The 17864-nt window shown below is 36.4% G+C and overlaps 1 long non-coding RNA gene across 2 annotated transcripts in view; it reads right to left on the reverse strand.

Annotated features, from left to right (window-relative positions):
* Window positions 513-17864, reverse strand: part of LOC110398795 — a 29293-nt gene continuing 11941 nt past the window's right edge. The window contains exons 1-4 of one of the 2 annotated variants that reach the window (XR_002438620.1): window positions 5961-6359; window positions 5545-5658; window positions 3836-3904; window positions 513-2957 (exon numbers count right to left, since the gene is read on the reverse strand). This is a non-coding gene — a long non-coding RNA (uncharacterized LOC110398795). Of the gene's footprint in view, window positions 2958-3835; window positions 3905-5544; window positions 5659-5960; window positions 6360-17864 lie in introns of those variants that run through there. The other variant, XR_002438621.1, reaches the window with a different exon arrangement.

The raw sequence follows: 17864 nt of genomic DNA on the forward strand, positions 1-17864 counted from the left end.
CAGTGACTGCACAAAATATGGTCATACAAATATTTTTTTTTAAATGTAAAAAAAATGTTAAAATGTTAAAAGAAGTGAAGTAGAATTTTGAAAATTAAATAAAAAAAATCCTTTTGGAATGATATTGATGATCCAGAAACAGCATCAGAAAGCAGTTAACCAGTTTAGACTACATTTCATAGACTTTTCATTCATTTAACCATTATTTTGCCATTATTTCCTAATAGCCTTTCCTTAAATCCACCCTAAGTGTCTGGAACTTCCAATGAGCAAAGAAACAGAAATGGAGACTCAAGCATTGAATCACAGCCAGAAAAAGCAAAGCTGCTGCCACCATATGTTAAATACATAGGTACATGACACTTCACATTTGAATTCAAACTTCCTTGCAGTGTCTGCAATTTCATTTAAAAAGTGTGGGATGATATGAGTAGATATTTTAATACCAATTTCAATACTTTCATAATACTACCTGAGCAATGATTTTACAGCAAGCAATCAACCACATTAATAAGAGATGTCCATAAATTTATTAATGTTTAAATTAAAAAAAGGTCAGTAAAGTCTCATCTATATAAGCTCAAAAATAAAAACACCACTGTGTTGTAGGATAAAACATGAGGGCAGGAAGGTGAGGAAAACAAACAAGGGAAAAGAAAAATAGCATTTAAAAGCCACTCCAGAAATCAGCAAAACATACTACGTTTTCAGAAGGGTGGTGAAGGGGGTACACCAAAAAGTATCAAGCGCCAGAATTTCATGCAGTATTCTAAAAACCTTTGATATAAGTTTACATACAGAACTTTCAAGTTAGTGACAAAATAGTGAGTTATCAACAGGAAACAGAGGTGCACTGAATGAGCTGCACTAAAAACTGATTAAAAAGATCTTTCGCTGGACTGTTGAAACATATAAGCAAACTTCTTTCCATCAGAGCAGTCTAGAAGGAAAAAAGCCATTTCGGGGGAAAAGAAACATATGCTTGCTAGGTACTACACTCAATTCCAAATAATGCCACTATGTAATCCTTTCACTGAAAGTAAATTAAGAAGTTCAGTAGGCATTTGGTTACTTAAGAAGGACAATTCTGATTACAGTAACATTGAACAACAGCTTAGTTCTTTCCAGTTACTGAAAAGTTCAATAAAAAAAGAAATACTGAGGATTTAATGAGGGCGTAAGTTATTGTTTGTCTCCTACTCTGCTGCTACAAAGTCTCTACAAAATCTCAAATCATTAATAAATAGGAAAGCAAATTACAAGAAGTTCACCCAAAGGTCAGTTTCTGCACCCTGTCAAATACGCAGAGCCAGTAAGAAAGTCTTCAATGGAACCAAACTGTGTGAAAAGAAGCAGGCTTAGCATAGTCAGAAAGGCTGGTGAAAATGCATTTACCTTGGGGAAAAAGAGAGAGAGAAAAAAATCTGTGTACAGAAACTTAAGAAAGAAACTTCCAAGAACATTAATGTATTTCAGCATTCTAGGAAGGAAATGTGACAGTGTGTAATTTTAATTAATACAGTATTAAATTTGCATTGCATTATAATACCAAGGTTATCCAATGATATTTTGATCAAGGAATTCTCCCCCCACCGCTGATCTTCCATTCATGAAGAATTTAAAAATGAATCGAGAGGGAACTTAACCAAAAAAGAGCAAAACGATGAAGGCTTAAATCTTTTGCAAAACAGCACAGAACACGTGGTGCACTGCAACTGATCTCACAGAATTAAAACTGTTCAAGAAAAAAGGTACACCATTACTGTTGTTGGGTTTTTTTTTGTTTTTGTTTTTTTTTTTTTTGTAGATTTTTTTGGGAAGTGAGGAGTGAACTTATAAGTCAGCAGTACATTTCCAAATACTTAGGATAAATTCTGTCTCCCAAACACACACAAATTCTTTTGTTCTATGAACGTGTTCCAAAATGTAATTACTGTCTTTCTACATTCAAGAGGTAAGATATTCATAAGATAAGCCTTAGCTGTAGGTACACATATCTTATTACAGTGTACCAGATATTGCATCAAGATTTTGCATGCTAAGTGATTTTTAATTACCTAATGCAATTATTTCAAAATAAAGGTAACCAAAGGTTCTGATTCCAATGCACTATTATCTGAAGTAGAAGCACAATGAACGTGCAGCAAGAAGTTCAGTTACTATTTAAGTATTAACATTATCCATGTTCACTATGCTGTAATTGCACCAGGATTATAAAACAACAGGAAGATAACTAGTACAATTATAGTGCATATAATCTCCTAACATTTGAAAAAAAAATCAGCGGCCATTTTCAGCAAAATTGGTATGAGGGAGAAATTGCATAAAACATAGTTTGCTCACTCTCACTGCCTTTACTTTTATTTTTCATTTTATTACCTAGAACACACTTGATATATATGGATAGGAACAATGATCTGCCATTGAAAATACTTCTGCTTCACATGCTCCTAGAAAAAAAAAAAACTTGGTGACTTTCCATGCAGGTTACAAATGAAAAGAAGAACATAAATTTGCTCCATGAATTTTCTGATAGTTGAAAGCATAAAGGTTCATCTGCAAAGAAAAATAAGACAAAATAAACATTTAATGATGTATGAAATAATCACAAGTTCTATTACTGGTGACCAGCTATTACAATCATACAAAGTAATTCTATGTAGCTCTGGAGCATCTTACACCAAAAATAGCAATACGAATGTCCAGAAGTTACAGAAAATTCAGTGACTGAGCTGTAGCTTTTTTGTTTCATATGAAATCCAGAGGGATCACAATTTCTAGCTGGAGGGTAGCTGAAGAGCCAATGGTAAGCTCAAATCTTAAATCCAACACAAATGGGTTTCCTACAAGTTCTTGAGACAGTACATGGCACTGGAGCTGATGGATTTTTTGTGTCAGCCAGCTGCTGAAGTTGTGTGGAGGGAGAGCAGGGACAGATGAGTGGTCTCAGCAGAACACTGTTGATCAAAACATGATGTTGGGATATCAGGGTTTATAGGAACACACTGTAGATCATTCCTGTGGAGTCCACGGGAAGCATTTCCTTTTCAATGCATTTTCAGTACGTAGATACAGCCAATTTGTGAACTCAGGTGCCAGGAATAAGCAGATAATGTTATTTATGCTTCATGAGCTCTTGCAGTTACGAAAAGAAACACAAACAACTCACAGAAATCCATAAGTTTAGTAAATGCAAGTATGAAAAAAAAAGAATGTTGAACTCATCATTAGAGATTTTGTGATTTTCAGGCTAGCCTTGCAATGGTTAAAACACTTGGGTTTGAAGCTAGTGATGCTGAGGAACCAATAACTTCACACGTAGTAAGTGGCAAAAATGATAAGGTTTAACAGCACATCAGAATCCTTAAGTTTAGAGTTTTATTTTTATTTAATATTATTTCCATGTTGGCATAGCCAAAGAGCTAGTTGAAAACTGCTTTAAAGATTAAAAAAACTTTTTAATTACCCAAAATTATCCAAGTACAGACTCAGTCTGTATTATAAATGGCTGAAAATGATAATTAATAATGAAAACACCAGCAGAAATTGAATTATCCACCATATACAATAGCGTAATTACTCTGTGCGGAGGTAACAGAAGCGCTTACTCCTCTACAGGCTGCAGATCTCCATAGCTGTTAGCACCTTAGGATGCATATCTCACATCCCACTACCACTTCCTTTGCTGTTTGCCATCCACTGGTTTCCCCATCTTTACTCTGTACTCCCACAAAAAACAAAACCCATATCAAAAGCAACCACCAACACAAAGCAAATCAATTTGGCATAACACTCAAGACACAGATCTTCAGTGCATCTGCAAGGATGTACTTACCCATAAAAAAGCAGATCCAAACCAGATGTTCAATTTACACGACCATCAGAGCTCCGATGCACTAATTATCTGGAAATCAGAAAAAAGGAACCACTTTCTTTGACAAACTGCCCAATCCAGATTTAAAAGACTGTACAGTGAGTTTTAATTTTATCAGTGTGGACATGGATCTGACCAGCTGCAGGTAAAAAGGAGAGCCAATGCTACAAAAGGCTGTTCACAAAAATCAAGTGATCTCTGTACAAAGCCCCATTTCTCCAGGGCTGGATTCCACAGTTGTGAGGCAGCTTCCCTGTCATCTGTCACCTAGTTGTTTCTCTCAAAGAAATATCAACTTTTCAGAGAAATAAATCATTAGAAACACATACTGTGGGCCTAAAGTAAAATCTGAATAGTTTCAATTGGGCTGCATGTTGAAATTCAGCAGCACAACACTTCAGTCTTTGCTATTGTTAGAAGAATTAGAGTTTAGAACTTCTAACCAGGTAAACTAAGCACTTACACATTAATCTCTCTTGATACTCCATGTGCATTCCTTTTTCACTCCAAAAGTAAAAGAATTCTACTGCTGACCCTCCTGCATACAGTATTTGATTTTACTGCATTAAAAGCTCTAAATGGGAGTGTAATCACAACACAGAAAAGGCAATAGCAGACGTTTATTTTCAGAAAAACCTACAAGTAGTACAAGTTGTACTGGCTGCATACGTTTTAGTTAAGCAGATTCTAATGCTCTGATCACTTCTGATTTTCCCCAAGTTAAGTGATATAGGCACAGAATTCACTGTAAAAAAATTTGAAACACTGTCTGTTGCATATGCCAAGAAAAGTAAAAATCAACTTCACTTTCCTAGAATAAAGGGCAAAGAAAGGGAAAGGTGCTTCTCAGTAATTTGTCTTTCCATTTTGAATCTTTTAATCATTCCTGGAAGCCTTGTGCTAAAAGAGCCAAAAGTCTTGTTTGTTTCTAAACTCTTTTGTGGGTTTTTTTTTTCCCTGTTGCTCTTTTTTTTTTTTTGCCTAATAAAGTAGTAGAGAATTTGACATAGACAAAGCACAATGCTACTTGTACTAATTCTATAAACTAATACTAGCAACTGTTAGCTAACCTGGTGGTATTACTAGCAGGCAAAGTACATGGAAAAGAAAGGCTAGTTATGAACATGGTTTTGAGTGCTCATCAAGACCCATATAGATTGATAATCAAAATAACAAGCTCCTGGATAAAGTAAAAATGAAAATTTTATCACAGAATGTGATGGTAAGAACTCTCAGGCTAGTAGGTCAGCTTTCAAACCCATTGTCCTTACCCTAACCCTAACTCTTAAGTACCGGTTTCTATTTTGTATTTTTCCCTCTTTTCTTCAAAACTAGGCTATTACATTGCCAACTGACCAACAACTTATTAATAGGCATTGATAGCAACTTATTTTTAATCCGCTATCTCTTAAAAACATTCATGGATAATGAAAAATAAGAAGTATTTTGTAATACAGTTGTCAAGGGTTAAGAGAAAGAAGAAAAACTATGTACAGCAATCAGAACTTTTTCCTCCACCAGAGACCACAATTAACCATCCCAGTCAGGCCTTTTTTGGTGTCACTATATCAAAACAAACAAACAACCAGGAAAAGAAAAACACACAGAAAAGGCAAACAATCAAAGCAAAAGGAACCGGAGCAAAACAAATCCCAAGCTTTATTCATTACCTTAACTTTAATTTGCTCTTTCATCTGTTGGTGGCAATTTGTTCTCCATCACAGAAGAGAATAAACATGTCTTCATTCTCAGGAGAATTTAATTTTTTTCCTTCTAGCAAAGACCTGCCATGTTTTAAAGCAACATGCTGAATATGAACCAGGCACATAAATTACCATTTGTAAATACTAGTTACTAAATCTTTCAGTGTTTTCTCCACAAAAAAAAAAAAAAAAAAAAAAAAGCTTTGATACTTATTTGACTTTCTTCAACACCATTAAGTTGCCTCACATAACTCAGCACAAAAGCTTCACGTAACAGTATTTAACGCAGACAGAACAACACAGGAAATATAACTGAAGACTAAAAAGTTACATTTAGTTTTCTTTAGGGGTTTTTTAAGCCTCAAGGTTAGAGAACCTATTACCAGTATCACCATTGCGCAAGTCGGCTTCCCCTCCTGCTGTTGCTACAATGCATAACAAGAGTACTTGACACCTGCGTTACCACCCTTTTTTCTGCCAGCGTAACCAGTTTGACACCAGCATCAGACTTCTGTCAAGCAAAACCAAGAGCCGGTTCTTGCCTGCTGACTTTCTAGTTGAAAAGCAGTCGGTGGCCGAGCCTGGGCATGTCTCATGTTTACCTTATCTCTCTCTCCCTGTTATGTTTACTACACTCTGATAAGATGCAGGTAATCACTTCCCTCAGGAAATTCAGCTAAACACACTACGTTTTATGGTACTACTTCACCTCAATAGTTGGATTTAATCACAAACTGAAACAAGCCATTTTTCAGCTCATACAATGCTCTCATACCCACTATGTATAAGCATATCTCACCATAAACAGGTATTCCTAAAAAAATTTAAACATAGAAGTTATGCTTTGATCCTTAATAAAGTGCCACGCACACCAATTCACGTATTCAAATTAGCTACACTAACAGTAATTATTACAAGTCACGGTAGATTAAATAAGCACCCACAAATATATTTTGCAACATTATAACACAAATGTTCCAAAACTCTATAACAAGAATTCAAAAGACAAAATGCAAAACTAACTGGACATAGCAGGCACTGTTTTCCTGGCAAAAGAGTCCAAAAATTCAACAGAAAAAAAAAAAAAACGAAGAATCAGAAAACAGGAAAATATTACCATACGCATCGGAAGCTCTGGCAAATGGGAAAATTTGGAAATAGTCAAAATAATTAGCAATACTTAAAGTTACCCAATTATTGTAGTAAGATTTACCCTAATAACATTGACAATGAGTAAGCGTGGATACATAATTGAATTACTGTGAAATTAAGCTCCTTTGAAGAAAGACAGATAAGTAAAAACTCTTGTTTTATAAAATCAGTTTTCCTGCTCTAAAGCAAATTCACTGTAGGACACAGCTATACCTAGACATCAAAGCAATGTACTTATTCATATAGACACAATGTTGTTATTCATGGAGGGAAAACATTTAAGACATACCGTTATTAAACTTAAAACTGTTATATTACAAACACCTGAACAAAGGCAGAGAAAAAAAGCACAACTATATATATGCATGAGATAAAAATTTATTGCTATTAAAGCATGTCGTCAGCCACTATTACTCCAAGAAATGAGGATTATTGCTGGTGGAGAACTCTGTCCCCAAACACGATGACTGGGACACATCTGCTGGCTGGCTTCTCAACTGCCCGGGCCTTCAATACTGGCATGATTTTGGCGGGCCTGATCAAATCACTGAACTTCAAGATCACAGGAAAACACCACTGGTCTCTAATGGTAATTACCATTACCAAATTATACTTGGTATGGGGAACAGAACAATTATCAGATAATACAAAGATGCATGTCATACCTTTAAGACTTCCGTTTTTAAAGAAATCATGTACTGACAAAGCAGTGATTTATTTCATCTCCTATTTTTATTGCAAGCTACCAAGATCTTAAGTGTCCTTTAAAATGAATGCATATGGCCATGAAGACAACCTCTAAGGCAGTTGTGATTTTCAGAGGATTTTCTACAAACATTTAGTTCTTTTTTTCTTAATCAGCATCAATGTTAGCATCTGTATCATTGTGATCTTCTTAATCAGAAAACACAATACTTTATCCAGTCAGTATTCAGAATTCCCTCTCCTAGAAGCTCTTCAGTGTTCAGGTATTTGGATACTTGTAGTTTTATGTCCAAATGTCTGCAATTAATTAAGATCTGATGTAATAAAATCATGTGTATGCTACCACTCAAAGCATTCGAACAGTAAGCTCATACTTAGCCAAGGAATAAAAATCTGCTTAGAAATGTTTACTGACCCACGTTTACTTACTCACGTTTTAAAATGCCACACAACCTGCAAATTTACATTGGTACAGACAATGAATTTTCTTGCACAGAAACCACCACGAGGTCATGCTATTGTGACTAGTGAGTTGCAGAAGTAACAGTGACGTTCAAAATTGAACTTTCTATTTAGAAAACATGTTCACATAGATTCCTAAGGGTTAAAAATGTTAGAAACATAGGCACTAGGCTTATTAGTAAGAATAAACTCAACAGGATGTTAGTTTATCATCCCACATCTTTATAGTTTCACTCAGTCCTCCTGTTAGCCCAAACAGCTGCAACCTTCCCTTAGCCAAAAGGTAGGGACATTGATGTGTATTAGAGTAGGTGACTAAGAGAGCACATCTGCTAATCAGAATGAATCACATTCACATCTTCAGCTTAAAATATAGACAAGCACTTTCACACTGACTAACTTGAAGCTGCTAACTAACACAGCTGAACATCAATTAGAAACAGAGATGCAACTAGAGCAAGCAAGAACAAAATGCTCAACTAGCTTCTCAAAGCATCTCTCCCCAGAGCCCAGAAAATCTTATAAGATGATTATAATTTAGGGACAATAGTTAGATTATAATTTAGGGACAATAGTTAGTTACAAATAGCAGTGACTCAGATTACTTAAAATTAATTTCCTGAACTGATCAAGATCAGGTTTGTTCAAGAATTGTTTTGCCAGTAGGAAGACAGCTTTTTGTGTAATTCTGCCAAAGGAATATTTTGTGTTAGCAACACCACTGCCAATGGAGTGCATACAGTACCTCTCTCCAACAGTATAAGCCGTACTGGCAAAAGGCAGAGTTAGGCTACAGCAATTACCATTATATTCAATGCTTCCGCATGCACAGTCAGGATAGTCAGGGTTGAAAACTCTCCTTCCTTTTCCTTTCTTTCTCTTACTGGTGATTTGTTTTGCCCACAAAGGTGACAGATATTGGTCTATTTTTTTTTAATTTTTCCAACTAACTTGGGTATTGTGGAGGGAAATGAACTAAGGATTTCTAGCCCCCACAGGCAACATTTTCATGTTTTATATGTTTTGTGGGGCTTTGTTATCCTTTTTCATATTCTAACCCCTGCATGGCTCGACACTAGTGCATAGTTACTCTCACTTTTAATGTCTTTTTTAACTTTTACTAGCATGCCGTTTTCTCCTTCCAGTTAAGTCACAAGACAGTTTATAAATGCAGACCTAACTAAGATTCCCAAGATGCCATTCTTGCCTCTCCACAGTTCAATATTTCTTGCTGTTATCATTACACTTTTTTTTCTAATTAAACTACCAGTACAGTCAGTCAGTAGCAACACAGCCACATTACCCTGAAGGGTATTAGCAAATGGTTCTTAGGGGAAAGTAGACCTCCAAAAAAAGAGTAGTATTGAAAGTCTCAAAGCATTTCTTCCGTCTTTGTAGCCCTGATGTATCACCTTCCTAGCCCAGTTCCGACCTTAGTTTTACATTCACTTCAGAGTAAAACAGGGTAAAGAAATGATGAATTAAGCTCTAGGTGAAGTAAGCGGAAAGGAATAGAAACATAACAAAGTAGCATTTTCACTAGGATATATTCCACAAATCAGCCTCTGTCACCAGATGAGATGTTCCAGTTATACCAAACACACTCATACAACTCTGAAAATGCTAGTGTAAAGGTTAAGCAACCAATGGTTATTCTCTGCTTGCTGGAAGTATAAGCACAAGCATCATATGCTTCCTAAAAGAGAGGAAGTCTAATGTAAGGTGATACTACACACATCTAGAAGGTTAAAAAAAAAGAGAGAAAAAAAAAGGTAATTAAATTTTTGGCCATCCGCTCAGATAGCATTTACTCCAGGGAAAAGGAGATTACACCTGGTCAGAAAAGCAGAAACATCTGCTGAACTCACAAACTATTGGATTAGTTCTGCCCCAGGAAGCCAACCTGGTGTACATACCCTTTACAGACAAGTTTAACCGTGCATAGTAAAAAGCAGAAAAGAGAAGTCATGCTGAATTAGTTTCCCATTAGAAACAAGGAGGTGAGGAGGGAAGCATGCTTAAATGCTGAGTGCAGGCTCCTTCCACAAACTTCTGCATAGTTTGTATTAGACTCCACGCCTGAGCTGTAAGCCTAGCTTGCAGATGTAGTTCAAGAGTTTAGGGAACTCCTACACTGCATTCCAAAGAAAGCTAAAAATTGTATTCTCTCTATTTGGAGGTTAAATGGTTCTTAAACCATTTTGCAGTCTCAAAGGACCTTCTTACCTCTCAGGTGAGTCTCTATTTCCAAAGTAGAGGGAGAAAACAGTGGTAAGTACAGTAAAAACATTTCAGAGAGGGAACTCTGAGTCAGTGTTTTGCCATGTCACGTAGATAAAATTGACAGAGTATTTTCATCTGAAATACTGCTTCTTTATCAGGTCTAATTCTTCATTAGATCTAAAGATTTCACACACTGCATTTGCTCAGCCTGTACCAAACTAGGAAAAAGTGCAAGATTTAAATTACTTTCTGTAGCAAACTCAGTAAACTTCTTTCACAGAGTTAGAGTTGGATGTCATGAGCCTTTTCAATCCATCAGGGCTGTTCTGGTTTCCTTCTTTTGAACGTCAGATAGGGAACAAGCCATCTTTAATTTATGTTTCACATATTAATACCATTTAAACACATCAGGAGAAGTCACAGACCAAGCGTTCTATAGGTATTAACTTCACCATCGTGTTCCAGGTGAAAGCCACATTATGTCATAATATAAACAACCATTGGACTAATTCCAAGATAAGGTTTTTCACAGCTGTGAACAGGCAAAAAGCAATATAAAAATGCTCAAAAAGTCCATAGCAAAGCAGAATTTGAGACTCATCAGCAAAGGCACAAAAGGACTGTAACTTGCGGCGAGCCAGTAATAATTAGAAAGGAGCTGAAACACACTGAGTGCGATGAATTGTTCCAGTTCAATGCTCACGAACATTGTGCATTTGCAGATAAGTCTTCAGAAAGCCCAAACACTGACAAAGTTATCTACCCTCTACACAGGAAGTAGTGCCACTTTTCTTACAGTTGGAAACAATGCAGGCAAACAACAGCACAAAGACATCTTCAGATGTTTATCCTCTGAAGGTATTTTAACTTCCTTCCCCTAATAAAGAATATGACTTTTTTTTTTTTTTTTTTTAAATACACCACTCATAGCCCATCTTAGAGGATTGGTATTTCACTATGAATTCCTCCTTAACTATAAATGCTATAAAGGAGGATGTAGTACACTGAAAAGGATCAGTCCTAACGCTTCCTAATGCTACAGTCAGAATGGCATGTTTCAGCTTCAGGGCAATTAGTACCATACAGAGAAGATCTCATTTAACTACAGTTATTTCTACTTCAGCATGTAAGAGAAATCAAATCATTTTTCTCTTGCAATGACACAGTATTCTTTGCTCAAGAATATATAAATTCTCAACATAAATATCTATAAATTCTCAACTTTCTAAACCAGTAGGTTCTACCTACCTTTATGGCATATTTACAGTTAATCTTTCCTGTTCCAGTATAATAAATGTACGTACACTAAAAAGTGGAATAATACAGAGAAAAATTCTCTTCAGTGTTCAAAAAGAATAGAAGAAAATACAAGAGATTTTATGGAAAAGTCTACCAAACAGTACACTAACTTTTATAATGTTTATGTTAATAAATACCTAACATTGGGCCTCTGGATAAGTAGTCTTTCCACATTCAATCGCATATATCCTTCCTCACATCCTCTCCCAATTGTCTGAGACAACCTCAAACTCCCAATAAAATTTTTAAAATTGACAAAAAATCCCTGCAAGAAAGAAACAAACCAGACTCCAAAGGAGATAACCAATGTGCTCTAGAAAAGGAAAGAGCAAAATCAGCAGCTACTTTTAGATTCTCTGAGCAGGGTCCCCTCACCTGCTATTCTTCAAAGTCAGTAGACAATAGATTAACAAGAATGATATAATAACAAAGAAGCAGGAGCATACAGAACACAGTTTTGGGAAAAGATGGTTGTTTCTCATTTGTGTTCCAGTTTTTGCCCATTGCCCCTTGTCCTGTTGCTGGGCACCACCAAAAAGAGCACCAACCACTTGACACCTGCCCTTAATATATTTATAAGCATTGATAAGATCTTCCTTTAGTCTTATATTAGTCTTCTTCACCAGACTGAACAGGCTGAACAAAGCAACCTACAAAAATCACAGTAATCAGAGGCAGGTAACCATAACACAACGCTCTTTTGCCAGCACATTCATTTTCTGCCCTAATACACACATGACACACCACAATTATTACTGCTTTACTATTGCCACATTCACAGCAAAATATTAACAGCACATCTGTTTCATTAAAAATAAATTATCAAATACAGAGATTATAAAACCTTATAGTTCTGTGAAAATAGCTGTTATTTTTAAAAAGCACCTTGAGGTAACAGGAAGTCGCCATATTCACTGTCCTTCCTTTCCACCATGGAACATAAATGGGCACTAAAAACTTGCTAGATTAACAGCCTTATGCAGAGCTAGCTTTTATTTCAGTGACACACTAATCTCCAATAAATACACTGTGGTTTTCCTAAAGGCATTATTGTTTATCTGATAAAACAGTACAAGTCTGATACTTATTTTAAAAATGAGTAAGGAAGATGTTCCTTAACACTGAGCCACAGACAGCTCAGAATTATTATGCATTAATTCCCTTACTTCTACTGAATGAACACAACCGACTGAATTGCATGAATTTAGCATGTATTTATGCAGCAGTCTCATGGCAGTCAGCAGACTGGATTATTTATCTCTTGCAGATTAAGAGGAACAAGGATCACCAGCAACCACAGGAATGCCAAACATATGAGTTTCTGTCAGCTCATTAGGAACATTCACTTTAAGATGCTTATCAGAAGACAAAGATAAGGAAGTTTACTGAGGAACAAGAGAACATGACCAAAAAAGGCCAAAAGCCCAAACCAAAGAGAAAATCCACCCAGACTTCTTTCCTTCTACTGAGAAAATCCCAGAGGCCCCAGAACACTGATAACTTTGAAAGCATCCACAATCCAACCCCAGATAGCTCTGAAACAAAGAAACACATCAAGATGACAGAGATTACATTGTTCATTTAATACATTTTTTTTAGGACTGTACAAATTAATTTAAAGACCACAGTTTGTGAAATTTATTCCGGTTTTACATCTCCATAACAAAACCTCTGAGGTTATATAGCACATTTAGTAGTCTGCATTCCAGATGTCTCAGGCTCCTAAGTGCCGTTTCCAGAAGTAACTTTGGTACGTTATCCCCACAATCTCTTTGATTTTCAGAAGCCTTTTAGAGCATTTCTGGAAATGTTTAAAGTGAACCACCAAAAATTATTGTTGCAATTACTGCCTCTTCACTTTTGCTTCTTGTTCAGAAGAATACCTTGAACTCAGGACTCAGCTCTTAGACTGGCCTGCAAGATCAATACTGAATGATCTGAACATAAGAATTTGAATGTATATTCATTTACAAATTAGCCATACTGTAGTTTTGGGGACAGTAAATGCATTCTTAGAATATTTTTGGCAACAAAGAGTACTGAAACAATCTAGGTAGTATGAGAGGAAAAAAAGACATCACTAAACAACCATGTATGCACATGAAACTGCGGTTGAGCATCTTACCATGCCTGAAGTGACAGAATACTCTAACACACATTGAGCTGAATTAATTTTAAAGAAATGGTGATATCCTTGATGTAGATCAACCTCTTTTCTAAAACCAAAAGGTACTGTAAAGCAGAGGTCAGGAACTCAGTTGCAGGCAGGTGCTAAGCTATCCCTCTGTTTCACTCCACTGACAAGGGCATATTCTTTGGCACTGGCAAGCTGTTACTGAGCTGACAAGCAAAGAAAAGAATTCAAGTAAGACTAATGCCTCTACTTACCAGCAGTCTAAAGTAGCGCTTGCATCTGAAATGGGCACTTTTCCAGGCAAAATTAAGACAGTTGCACATTCTTAAACATTAATCTTATTAAAAATCATTTTAATGGATTGTGTTAACAAGAAAAGTCAAAGTCAGGGTGAGATACTGAGTATATTTGGAATATTTTGAGTAGCAACTGTTTTGCATGATGAAAATATCAGTAAAATAAGTGAAACAGAAGTGTACTTCTCCAACACTCACCCAAGGCCAGCAGCAGAAACCCCACAGGATGCTTGTAGGACATCCTCTCACCGTTATGAAATAATCTTTCCAGTCAAAGTCATATATATCTGCGATCCCAATGTGATTATCATGCAATTATGTAAAATAATTACAGCCTAATGCTAATCAGCAGACATCAAACTTCAGGAGCTGTAACAAATTTCTTCATTCCACCTCACAGAGGCGATACAGATATCCTATCTGTAGAACTATGAATATTTCATGAGGTACAGTTTTCAGAGATGAATGTTTTACTTCCATTAATTTTTCCTATATTCTGCTATCTAAAGGTCCTTTCAATCTGAACTCTGAGATACTTTTGGAATAAATAAACACACTGTAATTGTCTAAATGTTCCATGAGATAATTTGTTTGAAATGCAGAACTTTCACATATTTTGTCTGTGAATATTAATTCATAATTCATACATCCCTGGCACTTAATAGACAAGATTTTAGTAGCTTTATTCACAAACAGTAATAACTTGGGGCAAAAATAACATATTTTGCAGGCAGTTCCTCTGACGTGAATAAATGCATGACATTACCATTGTCTTAATTACTACGCAATTTATACTTCCTTAACTCCACAGCCATACACTCTTACAATCACTCACAGATAAAGACACCAGAGACACCAAGGCCATCCCAGCGGTGATAACAGCAAACGCACATTTTTTGAAGCATCTACTTATAAAATAAGGGTATCAGAATGGCTCAAGAAGCAGCGCTGTTTCACAAAAGCACATGATTTGCAGATGCATTTTGGAAAAACAAGAGAAGTTCTGAAGGTTCCTATATAATAAATGTTATGTGAGGGCTGCTCTGAAAGTAATGCCTCCTTTGTTATGATGTTGGCCCACAACATCAGAAGCGATGTTGGTGGGATGGCAGTAGAGGCTGAACCTTCCCATCAGTGTTCTGTAACATTTTGTTGCTGTGTGACAGATGGCAGCAGAGGGGCAGTCTGAAAAAAAACGCATCTGACACAGAAGCGTGTATGAAGCAAAGATGTGCCACCAAATTCCTCCATGTGGAAAAAATGGCACTCACTGACATTCTGAATGTTTATGGAGACCAAACAGCAGATGTGAGCACAGTGAGCGGTGTGTTTCAGCAGTAGTGACAGCAATGTGAAAGACAAGCCTGGTTCCAGACAGCCATGCAGGCTCTTGTTCATTGCCAGTAAAAATGCAAAGTTAATGGTGGTGGCTATGTTGAAAATGAGTGTTTTGTAGCTAAGAATTTACTCTACCAAATAGTGTTATTGTGTTCTTTGTATCTGTTGTAGTTTCCGTGGAAATAAATAGAAGGCATGACATTCAGAGCAACCTTATGTACATGCTGTGTAGTTGTATACAGAAAGATACATTAGTATCTAAACAATGGAGACATAACTGGATATATTGGTGTTTAATTATATAACCATTCAAGGAATACTGTAATAACAAAGTATAGCATAAAAAAAATTGCAAGTTGAAAGGTGTACATACAGCCCACTGACAGCACACGCAGTTTAGTCCAGGTGAAATTTTCACTTGTTCTCAGTCATAAACAGCCCGCACTGTGTGGAAGGAAAGCACCTTCCAGGTATAGTATACACATCTAAACAGAGATACTTGCACCAAGGAATGAATGTTAAGCAAAACATTAAGTCAAAGACTAAATATTCATATCTGGTTTTAATTTCTTCATTCTAAGTGTGTTCCATCATCTTATTAAAAGTCACCACCAACAGAACAAAAACAATTCATTTGCATAAAACGAGTGTGCATTGCGTGCATCACTTCTGCTTTCAGCAGAACAACCGGGTATCAAGCCTGTTCCAGCTGCCCAGGAGTTACACATAAAGAACAGGAAACGATAAAGTTATCCATGAAAAGTCAACAGCATATTATTTGAATTTACAGGCAGAAAAAAATACCATTCAAGTTGTAATTGAATCAAAGCAGTATACTGGGGAACCACAATTTGCATAGGATTTGCTGTTGCAAGGAACTCTCTCCCCAGCGTTAAAGCCAGTCTACCTTGGCTGTGTTTCTGAACTGCTGGTCAGACCCTGCCAAAATAGACAAGCTAATTCCTTATTTCCTGTCACCCACATTCTCTGGGAACCAAATAAGTGTACAGGTATGCATACACCAAAAAGTGAATTTATAACAGAGCTTAAGGGAAGGACAAACATAGGTGTGCTATGTGGAAGCAATAAGCACTGACTAAAGTAGGTCAGTTAAGAAGCAGAAAGACCTGTTAATAGGATTGACATGCGATGATGTGAACAATAATAGTAATAATAAAATAATACTAGGAAAGGTCAGAGGGATAAGGAACAATAAGTCTCCTGAGTACATAAATACATAAAATGCAAAGTAGGTGAAAGAATACACCTAAAAAATCATAACTACTTGATATCTGTAACATCTAATTTCTGACACTATTAATTACTTATGTAAAAATATGGTTACGTAGAAAGGACAGTCTTCCACTTGAAGTCCATTTGTGCCGTTAGCGCCCTATGATAGACCTTAGTGAGTTCTCATAAAGGCATGCCCATCGTTTTTTCCCATCCGCTGCTCTGCCATACTCAGGGTGCAAGATGAGCTGATATCTCAACCCGTACTAACAGCCTCTGGTGCATGACCAGGGCACCCATCGGCTTGCCCTTCTCAGGACTCTTCAGAATTAAGCTCACTCTATAATGCAGCTCTGTAAGAGGAGGGCTATCGGAAGTCCTTATATGGCTTTTATCTTTTAAAAATCTTGCCATTCCCACCATGTTTGCAACTCAGGGCTGACAACAAACACTGGATGGTAATGACATCACGGTAAGTAGTTAAGATTCACACCAACTTCATCTTAGTACTGCTTTTTAAACAACAGCGAGCTACCTTTGTAAGCAGAATTTATACAGAACTTAGATAACCTTTGTTTTGGTGAGGATTTAAGAAATATCTCTGGTAATCTTCTATCTTTTCCTATCTGCCATTCTTCCAAGAGAAGCAATTACATACAAGGAAACAACCTATGCCTAATGAACCACTTTTTAAAAATGCACTTCCACTTGTCAGGAGGTATTCAACTATTTCTGAAGTAGATATTCTTCTCTGCCAAAAAAAAAAAAAAAAAAAAGAAGATGAAAAATGAAGGGTATGTGTTGAGCACAACTCTACCTCACTTTCAGATCGCAGGCTTTCATCTCCTTGATCCCTAGAGAATTGTTTATAGCCTCTTGGTTCCCCAGAGATTACCACTTTAACATCTAATTATCACTGTGAGCAATCACAGCAAACACTGGAAGCTCTGCTGAAGTTTGCTAAAGAGCAATATGCAACACAGCACAGTCTGTTTATATTAATTGGTCTTCAAGAACTCATAATATTTGCTAAAATAAAACACAACAGTAGTACAGTAAAAAGGATATTCATTCTTTGTCTCAAAGCTGAAAGACTAAAAAAGTTTCCTTCAAGGGCAAGAAGGGAATGTCTAGGGCATATTTGTCCCCAGCTGATAAGTTCCATACTTCTTTTGTCCAACAGATGTTTATAATGCATTTGCAGTCCATAAAGCTGATTATTCAATAGTACCCTATGACTAGATAATTTCCTAGCAGAGTTTTAAAGGACAGTTTTATAAACAGACAATAGAAGACTCTTACAAAAAATTGCATGTTTGGGTGTAAGAGGCATATAACAGAGCATGCCAAAAACATTAAACAATACAGCTAAGTACATGACTACTGGAATGCCCCAGAACATGTGTCTAGAATAACAGGGGAAGAGTTTACTGTTATCTTTGTTT

This window comes from Numida meleagris, chromosome 4, assembly GCF_002078875.1.
Source record: "Numida meleagris isolate 19003 breed g44 Domestic line chromosome 4, NumMel1.0, whole genome shotgun sequence".
In the NCBI taxonomy this organism is placed as follows: Eukaryota; Metazoa; Chordata; class Aves; order Galliformes; family Numididae; genus Numida; species Numida meleagris.